At 42.9% G+C, this 17,628-nt stretch overlaps 1 long non-coding RNA gene and 1 other non-coding gene across 2 annotated transcripts; both read left to right on the top strand.

Moving 5' to 3' along the window:
- The first annotated feature begins 10,234 nt into the window (after window positions 1–10,234).
- Window positions 10,235–10,946, top strand: LOC136357480 (uncharacterized). Its single transcript, XR_010742785.1, has 3 exons — window positions 10,235–10,383; window positions 10,459–10,551; window positions 10,628–10,946. It is a non-coding gene; the product is annotated as an uncharacterized lncRNA (long non-coding RNA).
- A 3,967-nt stretch (window positions 10,947–14,913) lies between these two features.
- Window positions 14,914–15,020, top strand: LOC112939761 (small nucleolar RNA R71). Its single transcript, XR_003243631.1, has one exon. It is a non-coding gene; the product is annotated as a small nucleolar RNA R71 (small nucleolar RNA).
- The last annotated feature ends 2,608 nt before the right edge of the window (window positions 15,021–17,628 follow it).

Raw genomic sequence — 17,628 nt, 5'->3', positions numbered from 1 at the left:
TTTATACAATATTTCTTGTGCGAGTGTTTCCAATATTAAGCCAACTACGGTTTAATACTGGGGGCTCGCCCTATTTTCTTCAGTATAAATCATGCTTGTTTACGGTTTACATAATGCTTGATATTTAATCTGCTCATTATATCCTGATAATACTAGAAGATTTACGTAGTTTTTTTTAGTACATACTCGATTTTCTCTGCTATATATCTTGTCTTCTATAAAATATTTATCAGGAACAATTGAGCACTTGAGTAGGAGGTGGTCGAGTACACCCCATTATCGAGAACGTTCTCGAAAAACGCTGAGTTGTCGTACCCAACCTACCAATGAAGACCGACGACTTATCTCATCTATAGCGTCGGCCACGTCCGGATTATTGGAGAATATGTCGTTAACGGATAATCCCTCGCGAACGACGTCGGCTTGATCACCCGACATGATTGCGAACAAACATCCGCGGATATGCTGCAAGTTGGGTATGTGAATCATGCTGGCCACATGAGATGCACATGCAATAGCCAACTTTAGCACCCCTCCAGGTGATTGAGATACGCCTACACCTGGTCCTCGACCAGTAGATAATAGCGATCTCTCACCACTTAAAAATTCATCTTCGGGTGATCGAGATACGCCTACACTTGGTCCTCGACCATTAGATAGTAGCGATCTCTCACCACCTAAAACTTCATCTTCGGGTGATCGAGATACGCCTACACCTGGTCCTCGACTAGTAGATCGTAGTGATCTCTCACCACCTAAAAATTCATCTTCGGGTGATCGAGATACGCCTATACCTGGTCCTCGACCAGTAGATAGTAGCGATCTCTCACCACCTAAAAATTCATCTTCAGGTGCTCGAGATACGCCTACTCCTGGTCCTCGACCAATGGATAGTAGCAATCTCTCGACATCTAAATCAGCGTTGTCGTGATAGTGACAACCAAGACCGACTAGATCGCCGTTGTCACCAGGATGACAACATCCAGGATTAATGACATCAGGACGACAACAAACAAGGTTAACGACATCACGACATCACACGATGTCGACAAAACTCGAGATCCCTAGACTTGTAGAGGGCCCGAGGACGAGGTAGTAGATCCAGGAGCTAAAACTCCGACTACGATAATTCCTCATTGTCTTCATCGTCATCAGGAGGCTGTTCTCGTAGGTCACGAGAATGTCGTCCATCTATTACACTAGATTCCCTTCAAGTGGTCGAGATACGACTACGACTAGTTTTCTACCAGCAACGTAGCGATCCTCATACCACGACTTCTAATGGTCGAGGTACGATTACGACTAGTCTTCGACCAGCAATGTAGCGATCCTCGTACCTCAACTTCAAAACGGTCAAGAGTCTGCTACTCCTGATTCTCAAACTAGTATGTTGTAGCGATCTCTCGTACCTCCACTTAAAGTGGCCGAGTTATAGCTACAACTGGTCTTCGACCAGCGGCGTAGCGATTCTCCCATTACCTCTGCGATTTGTTGAGTACAACTATACACCTAGTCTTCACCGGTGTGGAAGTCGTCTCATCACTTCATATACATCAACTTATGTAAGTGTTTATTTGTGCAATATTTGTCCGTTGATCCCTTACCACGATAACACATACTCTTGAAATCGAACCTACTGACCCTTTACGCCGTTTCGACAAGCCTCCGAGAAACCTACGGGAATTTCGGCTAGGGATGCCCAAAGCAGATAAGGTCTTGTCAGATTCTGAGAGCCAAACGACTATGTAAGACCTGGTCATGTAAGAGTGTTCAAAAGGTGTATTAACTAAGCCGTGTAACCTGTAATTGATTTTTCCAACTTCACGGCTGGGGGCTAGGTAAATCGCTTTTTCAGCTAGGCAAGTTACGAGTCTTCGAGCCTTCCCCTCCGAGAACGGTTTCCCCGAGGACAAGGCTGGGGGCTAGGAGGAGTACCAAACTCCGTTTGCAGAGGGCAACTCTAGCGAGCGTACTCTTTTATTGTCACACGCAGATTCAATTTATTTTCAAATATTTCCATACATATTATAACATGTTGCCCTTAAGCGTTCGCTCGGGGGCTATTTCTATTTAATATTCTATTTTGAGTATTGATTTCAGGAAAGTTCTATTCAACATTGTCGAAGACTCCGTGTCTCTACGGTTTTACACCGGGATCGACTAAGCGAGTACGGTAAATGTTTTGGGTATTGATTTCAGGAAAATCAGACATCAGAACAATCAAGTCAGACTTCAAGGCTTTGTCGCAGACTCTACGCCTACTCGATTACTCGAGAACGGTTGATGGAGCTCGACAAGGAATATGGAATGAAGCAATGGTGTACCTGCCGAGACAAAATTTCTTGACTTCAATCCAAATTCTCGATTAGAGTGAGACGGAAGACTTAGTCGCATGCTCCGTACCTTCTCGGTTGACATCGGAGATTAAACTAGCCAAACCTAATATAGTGCCTACAAAGGCCGATAAGAGGAATCTAGCGCTATCACTGATTACACCGAGAACGGTCAAGTGAGTACGACAACGGTTATTCCAAAGTCTTCGGTCGAGAACATGAACTCATTCATTTGCATTGAAGTCGGGGGCTACTGACAGGGTTGTGGATACCACATACCCAATAGTAATCGACTAAGCTCGACGGGGCCCACCATATACCAAGTCTTATACGGAAACAAACCTCGTATATAGAAGGAGTTCTGGATAAGGAAGGACAAATAGAGTTCTATATGGAAACGACGAGGAGTACTTGAATCGTATCCATACTTGACTCCCTAGTTTTACTTGGATAAGGGGGCATCTATGGGTATAAATACAAGCCCCCCTAGGAGGAGAGGGGACAGACCAATAGACACCACAAAGCTACAAGCCAACACACGTCGCCAAATATCGACATCAGAGATAAGCCTAGGAAAACCCCATCGGTGCCTACAGGGGCCGGTAAGAGGGATCTAGCACCATCTCTGATCTCGACGAGTTCATACTCGAGGAGAAAGACTATCCTTTCATCGACTACGAGTTGGTTATCTATCCGCCAAGTCGACAATGATTCGATAGGTTCTCCCAATTATTGTACTCTGTGGTTTCTATATCAATCCCATATAAACAAGACGTAGGGCTATTACCTGTCAGATAAGGGGCCCGAACCTGTATAAAAATTCTTGTCTCTATCTCTTTTACCTCAATCTCGCATATACCCTGGTACCAACGATCCCCATACTATCCAAATACCCTAGTCGTGACTATCAAACGTCGACAGAACCCTAGACCTAAGTGATGAACAGATGCAATACTCAAAACTAAAAATTAAATCTAAAACTAAACCAACACTCGACACGATGATGCGATCTATAATTTAACAACGCAAAAACTAATAGAACAATGCAACAGCTCAAATTGTCTAGGTAAAGAATAAATATTTTTGTGTGGTAATTTTCTGGTTATAGGAAGATAAATAACCTAATGGGCAACCGCGCTGTGATTCCAACTAATGAGGGTGTTAAGTCCCGATCTTCCGAATGGTTCTGATAAACAATGATTTGGGCAGAGTCACGACACAAATCGATCCGGCTTCTTGAACGTGTACGCTCTTGAGGTCCATCTGAAAGTAGACTCCATAATCTTTCCAACAAGTACTCATGGGCCCCGAAATTCTTCCTAGATCAGCGGCTAGGTCCGTTTTAAGTTGATGCTATCAGGAGGCCCGAATCTGAATCCAAAATGTGTAGAACTTTATTTCTTGTCTTCTATGGACTAAAAGTGATGTGGTAAGATGAAAGAAGACTTGGAGAAGTTCTTGGTTTGGTCCCCAATCAACTTCTTCAATCATCCATGCATTCCTTACGCTCGGTCTCTATTCTTTCGCCCAAGCAAGTACCTCTGCAAACAAAAACACACGAAACTTATTTGTGCAGCAATGGTTGTTCAAATATATAACAAGTAAAACTAATGTAGAACATATGCACGTTTGGTTGATTAATACATAAGGTAGTCTTGGTTCCATCTGAGCTAGTTGTGTCCTCATCACTAAGGCTTTGACGTACATACCCACGGTCCAAAAGATCTTGGACTTGCTGCTGCATTTCCTTAGTCTCCTTCGGGTTGGTTCGATAAGCAGCGCGGTTTGGCAATGAAGCTCCTAGAATCAAATCAATTTGATGCTCTATCCCTCTCATAGGTGGCAATCCCGGGGTATCTTAGCTGAAAAGACATCCTCATACTCCTGCAAAAGGTTATTAACAGCAGGAGGTATCGAACTAGCAATATCATCTAGAGAAAACAAAACTTGTTTGCATAGTAAGGAATAGCAAATATCATCATCTGAAATTTCAGCAATGTCACATTTTGTTGCAAGCATAACGCCACCCTTCAATTTAATTCCCTCAACCTTAGAGCTTGGTGAAAGCTTATCCTTTTTAGGTGGGAAAACAGATTTAGCAACTAGCTGATTTTCAGATTCATCAAGTTTCAAACTAGCAGCTCGTTCTTTATCAGCTTCTACTATTTCAGCAAGGGTCAAAGGTAGCAAAGTAATTTTCTTTTCATTATGCACAAAATTGTATTTATTACTCATACCATACTGTGTAGCATCATTATCATGTTCCCAAGGACGACCCAACAAAAGTGAACAAGCTTGCATAGGAACCACATCACAATCAACAGAATCTACATATGAGCCAATGGAAAATGAAACTCTACAAACATGTGTTACCTTTTCTCTTACGGAATCGTTTAACCACTGAATATGGTAAGGATGTGGATGTGTATGTGTGGTCAAGCTAAGCTTCTTGACCAAATCAGAACTCACCAAATTGTTGTAGCTACCTCCATCAATGATCACATGTGCACGACAGTTGTTGATGACGAAGAAAATCTGAAACAAATTATGGCGTTGCAACCTCTCAGGCTGCTGTACCTACGTGCTGAGCACCCGCTGCACAATGATGGTCATGTAGGCTGTTGTGTCATCACGACCAAAGACTTTGCCATCCTCATCCTCAACTTCTTCTTCCTCCTCTTCCTCTTCAACGTCGGAGGTGGTGACGTAGCCATCTTCTATAGCAACATATGCCCGTTGACTAGGGCAATCTTTCTGCACATGCCCAAACCCCTGGCAATGGTGGCACTGAATGTGTCCCGTCAAGGCGACGGATGATGCACTCTTGGCGGGTACATGCGAAGAACTTTTACCTGACTCTGCTGGTCGTGGGGGAGGTGGTTTTGGCGCTGCAGAAACTCCGGAAGTAGCTGGTGGCTTGCTCGCTGGTGGGGGAGGCGCCCGGAAAGAGACGGCCTTGGGTGTCCCGTAGATGGTGTCGTGCGCAGAGTGCATGTACTCGCCTTGTTCTTGCCCTGCTGCTCACGCCCCTGCAATTCCTTCTCTGTAAGCATAGCAAACTGAAACAACTGGTTGACAGAGTTAAATTCCTTATAATCAACTATGTTCTGAATTTCCTCCTTCAAACCATAATAAAAACGACAAATGGCATCCTCGATCCCCTCCACTTATGCCACAGCGCCGCAAACCCTTTTTGTAGCTCACCATAGTAAGACTGTACATATTTATCCCCTTGTTCTAAACGCATCAGTTTCTTGCGTAAATCTCTATGATAAGATGGAGGAACAAATCTATCGCGCATAGCTATCTTAAGTTCTTCCCAAGTAGTAGGTAAAATTCCCTCATCAGATAACCCTTCCCACCACATGATAGCAAAATCTTTGAACTCACTACTGGCTTGTCGAACTCTATGTTGCTCAGGCACAAGGTGGGCATTAAACTTTTTTTCTACTGTCATCTCCCAATTAAGGTATTTCTCAGCATCATAATATCCCGAAAAATATGGTATTTTAAACTTAACCTTAGCATAAGTATCATCGGGCACACGATTATTATTACCTTGTTGGTGGTGGTGAGTGCCACCCATACCTGTGTTGTTTGTGTGTAGACAACATCGTAGCCATGCTTGCCTTGTAGCTTGTCCATTAACATTGCCACTAGAATCATACACCATGTCTTCAGGATGACCATCGTCGTTGCTGCCGCTCACTTCCTTATTGGAAGGTTGTTGTGTCTCCAACGCAGCAACCCGATCAGTTAGCGTGGATATCAGCTTGTCTGGCCTCTCCATGTGGTTTAGGAAGCCGATTTTATTAAAGGCATTTTGGACAGACTTTGCAACGGCCTCTGTTATGTCCTTTTGAACATTTTCTTGGAAAGTTCGTAGTTGCTCTTGATTGACACAATCAGCAAAATCCTGCAGAGTCCCCTCATCATCGTCACCTGCCATTGAAACACCAAAATAGCAATAAACAATGAAGGTTATCCCTAATAATCTACTACGCAGGTGTAGTGGTGCCTCTCAACAATTCTCAGCAATATGGAGCACCTAACCAAGCTCTTATAAGGTTCTTACCAGCAAAGCAAAGGATACCTGGAAGGCGTAGTAAGCGATTACATGGATCAAGAACCTGTGCTGTCCAGAAGTAATATGTTGAGCTAGGAAGGCCAAATATATATATATCTATATATATATATATATATATATATATATATATATATATATATATATATATATATATATATATATATATATATATATATATATATATATATATATATATATATATATATATATATATATATATATATATATATATATATATATATATATATATATATATATATATATATGTGTGTGTGTGTGTGTGTGTGTGTGTATATATGTGTGTATATATATGTATATATATGTGTGTGTATATATGTATATATATGTATATATATATATATATATATATATATATATATATATATATATATATATATATATATATATATATATATATATATATATGTATATATATGTATATATATGTATATGTATGTATATGTATATGTGTATGTATGTATATGTGTATATCTGTATATGTACATGTGTATATCTGTATATAGACATGTGTATATCTATATATATATGTATATATGTGTGTGTCTATATATATATATATATATATATATATATATATATATATATATATATATATATATATATATATATATATATATATATATATATATATATATATATATATATATGTATGTATGTATGTATATATATATATGTATGTATGTATGTATGTATGTATGTATTTATGTATGTATGTATGTATAAGTACACAATCCAATGACAGATAGTAATGCTGAATAAAAATCCCAAGTTACATGCCCTTAGTTGCTGGTGTACTCGTGTCCTAGACAGTAGTGGCAACAATGATGGCTCAACGGAATATGACACTAGTAAACTGCAAGGAAGGACTGGCAGGCAAGCTTCAGCGAGTTTCAGCAAAAACAACAAAACTGATCTGGCTGATAAGCTCAACAGAGCGCGCCGTGAGCTTAATGCACTAGTGGAAATCAACTTTTCTTTTTTTCTTTTCCAGGAGCACGAAAATAGGCACACCACCAAGTTAAAGCTCAATTGGTGTTGATATGTGGCCTATGGAATTTTCTGAAACAACTACAAATAATGTGCAGAAACTTGTGAGCTCGAGCAGACAATTTTGCAAGCCATATTTCGGAATTTTGGATTCGCCAAACCCGCCTATTGAGGGCACACTGTGTCCTTTACACATACGGGCCGCTACTGGGCTTAAATGGCTCGGCCCATCTATCTGGCGAAATCCCCTGAGGACGTAGCGGCCCGCTAGGCCTCCCGACAACGAGGTTCGGTACTCTGGCGAAACCCGTGCCCGTGTGCCGAGGTTTTCGCCGCATCATCTTCGCCCGTGTGGATTCATATCAAATGAGGAATTTCATTTTGGAAAATAAAACATCCAGAATTCAAGTCAAACTTAGAACAGGATCATAGCAACTCTTATTTACTATCTCATATCTCGCAACAAACTAGACTCAGATCAGCAAAGTGCAGCTCACTTACCTCAGGTTCCCGGATAATTATTGGCTACTCTTATTCAAATTTTAGAGAGTGCTTAACCATGAACCATATATGAGAGATATAAAACAGAGCAACTATTCACCATTTCAACATGAAGAACTAAGCATGTCTTACCTAGCATATTAAATGTAACCTATCTTTTTTTGGTATTTTTAGTTTTGCAAACTTTTATGTTGTTTTCAAGTTTATAAATGCAATGCAAAAATTTAAACATGCAATTTGAAAAGGGAAATATGCAATGTGATACAAGTTACCTTTGTGGGGGGAGAAGCATCTCCCCCCAAGCTTGCTTCTAGCTATGGCTCATGGTGGATATCAAATCCCTGGTAGCGGTAAAACGCTTGCCAATAGCTTGCTGTTGTTGCATCATAGTGTTGATGTTCGCGAGCTGTGCATCAACAGACTGCTGCCATTCCCGTGACTGTACCACATGATCCTCCAAGGTGTGTTGTTCGTTCCCTACCTACAGTTCAAGTGTATCCATCCTCCGGGTGAGTTCTCCCAGATCCCCTCGAGAGGAGACTGAGCGACGCATCCAAGAGGATGAAGGTGGACCACTTGAATTGAAGGAGCGCGAGTATCCCCAGTGCAGCTCCTATGGCTCATGCCACCGGCCGTTGCTGGTACTCTGCAAGGATGAACCTCCGGCGTCTTGTTGCAGGAATTGGGTCCAACAGGGGCATCCGCAGTTGGATCCCAACTGTCCCCCGTACATCTGCACTGGTGGCGAAGTGGAAGATGTCTCTTGTAGTGCTTCTCTCGCCGCGTTATCCTGCGTGGGACATCATGAGGCAACTCCACTTGGAGTGGAATGGTTAGTTCTCAGCAGTTATACAAATGAAACTCCGGGTTAGGTAACGGGATCTCATTTGTATAGTCGGGAAACAAAAATCATTTGGACCATGTTTGAGTGTGTGGCCTTGAACCAAATAGGCCTCATCAACATTAGAGCGGGTAGCAGGAATACAAGATATTTGCACATTAAGCATAATCCCAACTCTTCATGCTAAACAAGTCACCAAAGAAATATACTCAACAGGACTAGAGGACTTCACATTTTCTAACCATTGCTTGATCATGGGTTGAATGGGTGAAACTTTGATTTTTCTATCCATGGTATTCAAAAGGATAAGTTCGTACTATTCGGATATCAGCTCTAGGAAACAACACGAAACCAAGCAACCTATGCAACAACCCCAAGGTAGGATAATGGATGTCACTAGTTCTAGTATTTTTACAGGATGAGAGACCCGAAATACTTTGCCAAAACATACGCTTGTTAAAAATCAGGAAATGCGTTCCTGAAATTAACTTTGCATGTTTTGTCAAAGCCTAGATGCAAGCTAAGGTCTTTCCAAGAAAAGTGATATTCCTTGCGGAATGTAATAGACCCAAAAATTGTAAAACCTTGAATACATATTATAATCAGTGAAATGGGGTCCCCTCTGTCTTCTGAGATTATTTTGCTCGTTTTTGGATTTTTCATGCATCCGTCATCTCATTCATATGCGTTGAAACTAGCTTGGAATAATTTTAATAATTAATCTGTGTGTGCAAAAATCCTGGAAAAATTCAAAAATTACTATACACTATGATATACCTTCTGTTAAATTGGCATTATTTTATCAACTTATTTGGTACCTCAATTTATTTAGTCAAACCAGTCAAAAATTGGAATAAAAACATATCACGTAGTCCTCTTTCAAAATCTACCACAGTAAAACCATAACTCCTCTGCCCTTGTTTTTTTTTTGCCATATAGATCATCATGATCTCCTCTACTCATAGTATTTTTGCCAAAAATTTCACCTCAGAGTAACACACTCGAAATAGCCGGTCAAAGAGACAAAGTGGGTATGTGATTTAAATTTGAGAGAATTCAACTTGACCTTCACTCACCCTACCCTATTCCACTTCCACTGGGTCCAGCCTTCCTTGGCCCCACTATCTAGTCAGTAGGCAAGCCCAGGTCACCACCCAGCCTTCCCACCTTCTCTTCCTCTCTCCCTGTCCTTGTAGGCATTTCGTCGAACATGTGGCATGCGTCTTATTTTGGAGAAGAAAACTACACCACTCAGTTTTCCACCACGCCAAGCCGAGCCTTCTCCGCAAAGACTAGCCGTTAGAAGTCTCTGCAGGTGGGCCTAGACACCGTGTCTCCGTCCCATCATCCACCTCGCGCCATTCTCCCCAATCGTCACACGAGTACGGCTCCATTGAGAGTAGACGAAGTCGTTCCGGCCAAATCTCCGCGCCCCGATCAAATCTCCTCCTTCATCCGTCCAGATGTCCTGTTCCATCGCCACGCTGCTCGAGAACGGAGAGACAGAGACGAGACCATAGACCGAGCCCATGGAAGGAAGTCCCTTGGGACGGCCGGAACGCGAGCGCCCGCGTCGGTGCCGGCGAGCCCACGCTGCCATTGATTTCCCTCTGGTGAGCCTCGCGAGAAACCGTTCGCGTCATCTTTCTTGGCATCCCTCACTGAACCCATTTTACCCTTGTCCTCAGATGAAACACCGCCGGGCAACGCTGCCTCTTCGACGTTCTTTGTGTCGGCCAGAACACCGCCGCCGCCGCCTTCACCATCGATCCGCTGCCACGGTGAGCTATAGCTCAATCCCTCTCGCCACCAAACTCCTAGGACCACAACAAGACTTTCCCCCTCGACTTTCCACAGGTTCCATCGTCGGAGAAGCACCCCGGCTGACGCCACTCGCCGCCGGAGCAGAACACCATCCCCGGAGCTCCCCTCACCGCTTCCACCCAAACCGTGCCCGGGATGAGCTTTCTCATCTGCTATAGGCTCCATTCAGAGGATTGGTTAAGGACGTATTCGCTGCAGCCGCTTCGCCCGCTGCCTGGCTGCGAGACCTCCCATGGCAGCCATGTTTCCTGTATCGATCTGTTTGTAGGAAGAAGATGATGACCTATTTGTAATTCTTAAATCACACAGGGATACCAATGCATATTTTCTGTGAGGAGATTTGATCTGAAAAGGACCCATCCGTAAATAGCTATAACTGGGGAGTTTTTCTGCATTATGTATTCACTCACGTTAAGCTCCACCCGACATGTAGGCCCCACTGTCAAATAAAGGAAAAACTAGAAAAATGATTTCCGAGATTTATTTTTACACTGTAAAATGCTGAAACTTTGAAAAATCACAGGGAATTCATTTTAACTCCGATTTGAATGAACCAAATTTCAGTGTGATCCTCATGATGTTCTCTTTAAAATGGTTGGAATAAATCTTGCAGAAAAATCACGCAGATGTACAGCTAAATTCGAATTTTCAAACAGTGAGTAGTAGTCTTTGCAAATTTCAGGATTTTAAACTTTGAAAGCTTATATATATGGCATACGAACTCGGATTTAAATGATTCTTTCACCTAACTTCATCTAAAATCATCGCCCATCTACTGTACCAGAACCATGCATATTTGATTATTTTTAATTTTTGGTGTTTATTTGGTGTTCATTCGAATTTCGTTTAAATTTGAATAGACAACGAAGTTGCAGCCGTAGAGGAGTGCGAGCAGGAACCTGAGACTTGTGAGGAGTTCACTGAGCAAGGAAAGTCCTATTTAATTCCTCCTTTGAACATGTTGAATTCTATATTTTTTCAAATGCTATATTGTTTATAAGTTGCATGCGATATTGCAAAATGTGGGATTTCGGTAGAACAACTCCTATTTGCTGCACTTATCCTCCTTGATTATTGATTACCTTCCTGTTGATACATCTAGGAATGGCTGTGGCACTATCCAAGTGCCAATTTGGGTACATTTGTGCTACTAATATAGCTATTGCTTAGCCATGCTTAGAGTTTTGTATGTTACAAACGATGGATCATTCACTCTTCAAAATTTGGGTTATTTGAAAATGTTGGACAGAGGTGTCGTCTCTGTTATTTGTGAAGTTGAAACCTGAAAAATGATGATTTTAGGCTTGGGCGGCAAGTGGTGTGCATATGGTGGTAGTTGCATACCGATAGGGGAGTGTTCGCCCGAGTCGATTAAGGACCGAGCTATGTGTCACCAACTAAGATTTACAGTGCAACCACATGTGTTATTTATGGGGTAACCTTAAGTTGCTTAATGTCTAACCTTGCATTGGGAGGATGTAGTGGTATGGACTAGTCGGAATGATGGTTTATAGGACCAACCTAGTGCGGTTTGTGCCTAGGCGTCTAAGCATATCCAATATAACGGTTAAGTGCCTCGTTGAGGGAACGGATGGTTCGCTTCACGATGCTAGTGCCAGTGAGGGACCCCTGGACTAGCGGCACTAGGGTTGCTCCTAGTGTGGGTATACACTTGCTGTGCTCATGCAAGGTTAGGCTTGAGTAATGTAGTAACTTCGTCATATGCTAGCAAATCGGGTACCGTTTGGTATCGCGTGACATGGTTTACATGGTTGCTAGTTTGTGTCATGTGGGTACAGTGCACAGCCTCTGCAGGGTGTTGAACTAATCAATTAGTCGTGCTCACGGTCATGAGCGACTTGGTGAAATGACACAAGTATAGTGTTGGTGGTTTAATAAATGTTTTGTGAAATTGGCATGGTGGGAAATCGGTGATGACTTTGCCTAATGTGGGCTGATAGTAAAATGGTTACTTGCTGCCTTGGAGGGCACAAGGATGATATTAATATGATGCTTATGTTACTACTACTATTGTTTACTTATTACTTTACAAATTTCCTTGCAATATATTACTACTTACTATTGTGAATCAAAATTTGCTTTATGATGAAATTTAGTCCACAAACATAGCCTCATTTGATCTCAGCTTGCAATAGACATAGGCTTCCCAAGGTTTGGGTAGGACTTGCCAATACGTTTGTATTGACCCACCTCATGTTGTTTTTAGAGCTTGATGCAGGAAATGAGATGCCTAGTGACGAGTACTTTGCACCGGGTACCGGAGGTTTCGAGGATGGTTCTTTTTAGGGTGATTCCTAGTCGATTGCCTGTGGTGGTTTGGTAGATGGGCATACCGAAGAACTTTATATTTTGCTACTCTTATTCCGCTGCGTTTAAACTTGTTCATTTGGCCGGTCGGCCCTATCTATGTTGTATGACTTGTGCACTCGCTAAGATATGTGAACCTTGTTATCTATTTGTATGTGTATTATGTGTGGATATGATGACAAGGTTGTGGATGCGTGTACTAGCCACTGATCATGGGACTAGTACGGTGTACGCTCCGGGTATTTGGGAAGTCCATCCCCGGGTGCCGACAAGGAATAACTGGAAAGTAACACCATCGCCTACCTCTAGCAAGGTACATAAAAACTACATGGTAAGCAAACGGGAACCCGGCTCGTCTACACATGCAAATTTATCCCAACCTATAGCACGCCAAATAGTATGAAAATTAGCATCCATACCTATCCTTTTCAGAAGGTCGAGTCGTATGCTCAGGTCTGAGCACACGTTCGGTCTTTCAGCATATGATAGGCTTGCATTTCCCGGTCGCCCACGAGGTCAAGATCGGAGTTGTCGTACAACCTCGGTGGAACGTACGCCTCCTCCATGGATGCATCTGCGGAAGAAGGTGTACTCCGCTTATCGTGTCGGCTTGTCCGTGTGCTTGATCATCTCTTGAATATGCCCGAAAGTCGTTTCTTCATAGCTACAGCAAATAGCAAGAATACAAGACTACTCGGACGGGGGTTAATCATGTACCCGCCGATTAGCCTTGCACCGAACTAAAGCAAACTTGTATATGCAAAGTGTCTAAACTAAATGCAGCAAATTGTGTGAATTTTAGGCAAGCTTGCAAAACTTTGAATGAATTTTGAGAGCAAGGTTTTGAGAGGGAGTGAAAATGAGTTAAAGTGGTGTGACTTCCCTCTCCCAGCCGAGCTTCATATATAGTGTATGGATAACGGCTAGTAATGGCATGTGGGCCCCACTAGCTGCTACCCTGCAAAAAAATTTGCAGCCAGCCGGTGCCAGGCTGGTTCGGCCGAACCCCTGGTGGACCCAACCGGCCCCACATTTAGCCATTGGGTTCCAATGGCTAGTGTGGAGGTGGCTGTGCAAAATTTTGCCAAAAATTGCATTTTATTTTGCTCACAAAAATTCATTGGAAGAAATTGCCTCAAATCCAATTCTCAATACATGTTTTTGAAAAATTCAAACATGCTTTGATGCAATGGAAAATAAATATGAGATAACTACCAATTTACCTGTTGGCAAGGGCGGCGTCGTTTCAGGTCTGACGAGCACGACCGTACCTCCGACGTATTTAGCTCGATGAGGCACCCAGTTCCAGAGGTACAGGAACGAGTGCCTTCTCCTTAACCAGCCACACCTTCTTTGTCTTAAGTGCGGGCGGCGGCCTCTTCGTAACTGGGAACACAGGTTGACCGGCCTGTATTCTCGGCTTCTTGGATGCCGGCTTAAGGTACTGACGGTTTCTCATTTCTTCCTGCTCCAAGAATCTCATCATGAAAACGATGAGGCTATCCGTCCTTCGGGGTTTTTCCTTGACCTCTTTGTGGGTTCGGTTCGTTCTTGATCCACCCCATGGAGCAAAGCTCCATCCTCGGCCTCCTTGTGGACGATACCCGTTTTTGTTGTTCATGACCATGACGTCCTCACGGGTTTCCGGACAATCCATCCTAGAATGACCAGTACTGCCATAGACCTCACATGTCGGGTGAGAGCCTAGAGCCTTAACGGTACCCTGATTGGCATCCTTCTCATTGTTGTCTAATCTCTTCAAAAGGAGATCGAACTGAGTGGCTAGCATTTTCGTCCACTTGACGGTGTACATGCCACATTGACGGGTTTGGAGTCATTCCTCATTCCACCCCATATTTGAGAGCATCTTCTCAATCGGTTGGCATCTGACTGTTCTTGAGAAGGATGTCCCTCCAGCAGCAGCATCCAGGTGATCCCAGGACGAGGGGGTTAATCCGTTGAAGAAACTCTGCAGGATGAGTCACTCGGGCATTCCATGATGAGGACGGGCGGTGACGTATTCCTGCAGCCTTTCCCAGGCTTCAAGAATGGTTTCATCCCTCGTCCGCTGCAAACTGGATATTCTTCCACGAAGAGCATTGGTCTTACCCATCGGGAAGAATCTTGAGAGGAATGTCGTTGCACGGTTGGCGTAGAACCATTGTTTCGCTCTCCCGAGGAGGAAGAACGGGAACAGTCAGAGCCTGATAGTATCTAGAGTGACTCCGTGCTACCGATTCTAGGAATTTGTGCAGATGAGCACTTGCATCCTCATTAGGCTTGCCACAGAACGGGCAAGCTTGCGCCATCTTGATTAGGCTGGTTTTCATATCAAAGTCACCATCTCCCATGCCAACTCAAAGTCCAACGGGCACGTTGTCAGCGGAGGGAGCAGCGAACTCGTGAAGGGTCTTCTCAGCCATATCGTTAAGTGTTGATGACGTTGGTATGATTTATCTGGTTAGTGATAAAGTCACTTGAGGAGAGATGACTCTGGGTCTGGTTCTTCTCAGGTGTGATTCTGGATTCTCTTTGAAACTGATCAGCAAATCCAAACCAGTCATGCACTACCCTGTTTTCACATAAAAGAGAAAACAAACAATGTTTGACTACAAAGGACAGTGACTATACACAGATAAATATGAAATTATTAACGAGTAGTAAACTCTTAATCATTTATCATCCCCGGCAACGGCGCCAGAAATGCTTGTTGGTATTTCTTAGCAACACTACTAGAAATATAGTTCCCAGCAATAGCACTAGAAATAACCTTGGTATGTTATGGTTACATATGTGATCCGCAAGCGCACGGATATACCAATATATCATTTCACCAGGGAGTATTCCAAGGTATCGTATTTATTTTATCCCAAGGGAAGATATGATAAGAGAGTACTATGCTAATAGTTTATATATTACTTATATACATCAAGATCTATGCATGGGTAAGTTAAGCTTAAGGGCAGAGTGACACACAGCTAAGGATTCCGCTAACTCCTCCTTATCCTAAATATGACTAAGTGGAAATAGAATAGAAATGTCTCACTCATGTACTTCTAGTATACAACATAGCTAAGCCAGAACTCAGCTATGCCCTCCCGATGCATCGCAAAGTTACCCCGGGTTGCCGAGTTTCTTACGACAACCTGTTATAATCCTCCAACCGAAGTAGGATACATAGGTGTATCCAACCCCAGGAAATTGTATGTAGAAATATAAACTGCGGGGAAGACGCCCATACTGAACTGTCACCATCAGCGGCCTGCTACTCTCCCGTCGAATATACCCCCAAATAATGATAAGTGATAACCTAAACCACATGCTTAAGTTACTACTTATTACTCTATAGGCTTGCAATCGGTGCAGAGCATCTGAGTCCCCGGGCCATAGCTCTTGGCCTAGCCAGAGCAGACTTATGACCCGGTAATTAGACATTATACCAGCATCAATGCATATCCTAGAAGGTTTAACTACTAAGATTATACTGATTATAAATAAACTAAGAATGATACTCATATTCTATGATTGGAATAAAGTATTAAACTTGTATAAAGAAGAAACATTATATTAATAAAAAGGAAGTCTTACAAAAGAAGAAAGGAAAAGCTAAGAACTTTACTGAACTTCCCGAAGCTTCCGCGGACTCGGAACTACTTTAATTCTATTCCACTAGTATGATACTAATTCTAACTTTGGAGAAATGGACCTTCAATCCTTGCTTGAGTGTGTGTTGAAAGTGAAGGAGGTGAGGTCCTTTTATAGCTCCCAATGACGGTTGTAGAGCATAGGAATTGTCAAAAATGCCCCGCAACCGCCATCAGGAGTTCATCCGGAGCCTCCACGCCAAAGGGGAGAGCCAACAGCTGAGATCAAGGTTTGGCCGAACCAACCCTAGGTTTTTGGCCCAACAGGCCTGGTTTTTGGCCTGCTGCTTCCTCCTCGGCCTCCCTTATCTCCTAGCCAAAATGCGGCTGGATTGGGCTCAACAAGGGGTCAGTCGACCCCCTATGGGCTCTTCTGGCCCCCAGCTTCTTCCAAGAGACTGGCAGACGGACCCCCTAAATCAGTGATATGCATTCTAGGCCCATTTGTGATTGTTAAATTGGACTTTTGGGCCTTCTCATACAATTGCAGGTCACCGGCAGACTTTCGACTGATTGATCGATATATTTCCACCTTCTTCTCTTCATTTATGAGTGCTTCCTCCGCATACATGTTAGTAGCATAGCACATAGTGGAAGTATATATTTTATTTGTGAATTAAGCATTGCAAGCATAGCTAGTCTTCATATATTGGATAATATTGACGGTCGAAACTGGTCGATAATGACCGTCAACACCCTCCTTGAAAGATCTCGTCTTTGCGCAAGCTAAAATCACAGATGCTTTAAGTAAAAAGCTAGCTGCTAATGACAAGGTCTTAGAGAACATAAATGTCAAGCTAGATGGCTTTGCTTCTGTATTTCAAAACCAACTAAGCTTTAACAAGATGATTGAAACCCAGCTGGCTCAATTAGTTGCATTAGTACCTGCAACTGAATTTGGGAGGATTCCAGAGCAGCCCGAATCCTCCATTAAAAATGTCAAGGCGATCACAACGAGGGGAGGTAAATCCACTCATGCTCCGCCATATCCTAACCCTGCAGGGACTAGCAGTATCACTAAGGAAGCGCCATTTGGTAATTCGGCTGATGAAGAGGTTCAGC

This window comes from Oryza sativa, chromosome 7 (genome assembly GCF_034140825.1).
Source record: "Oryza sativa Japonica Group chromosome 7, ASM3414082v1".
Classification (NCBI taxonomy): domain Eukaryota; kingdom Viridiplantae; phylum Streptophyta; class Magnoliopsida; order Poales; family Poaceae; genus Oryza; species Oryza sativa.
Note: the sequence above shows the minus strand (reverse complement) of the source record. Positions and strands in the feature narration are given on the sequence as shown.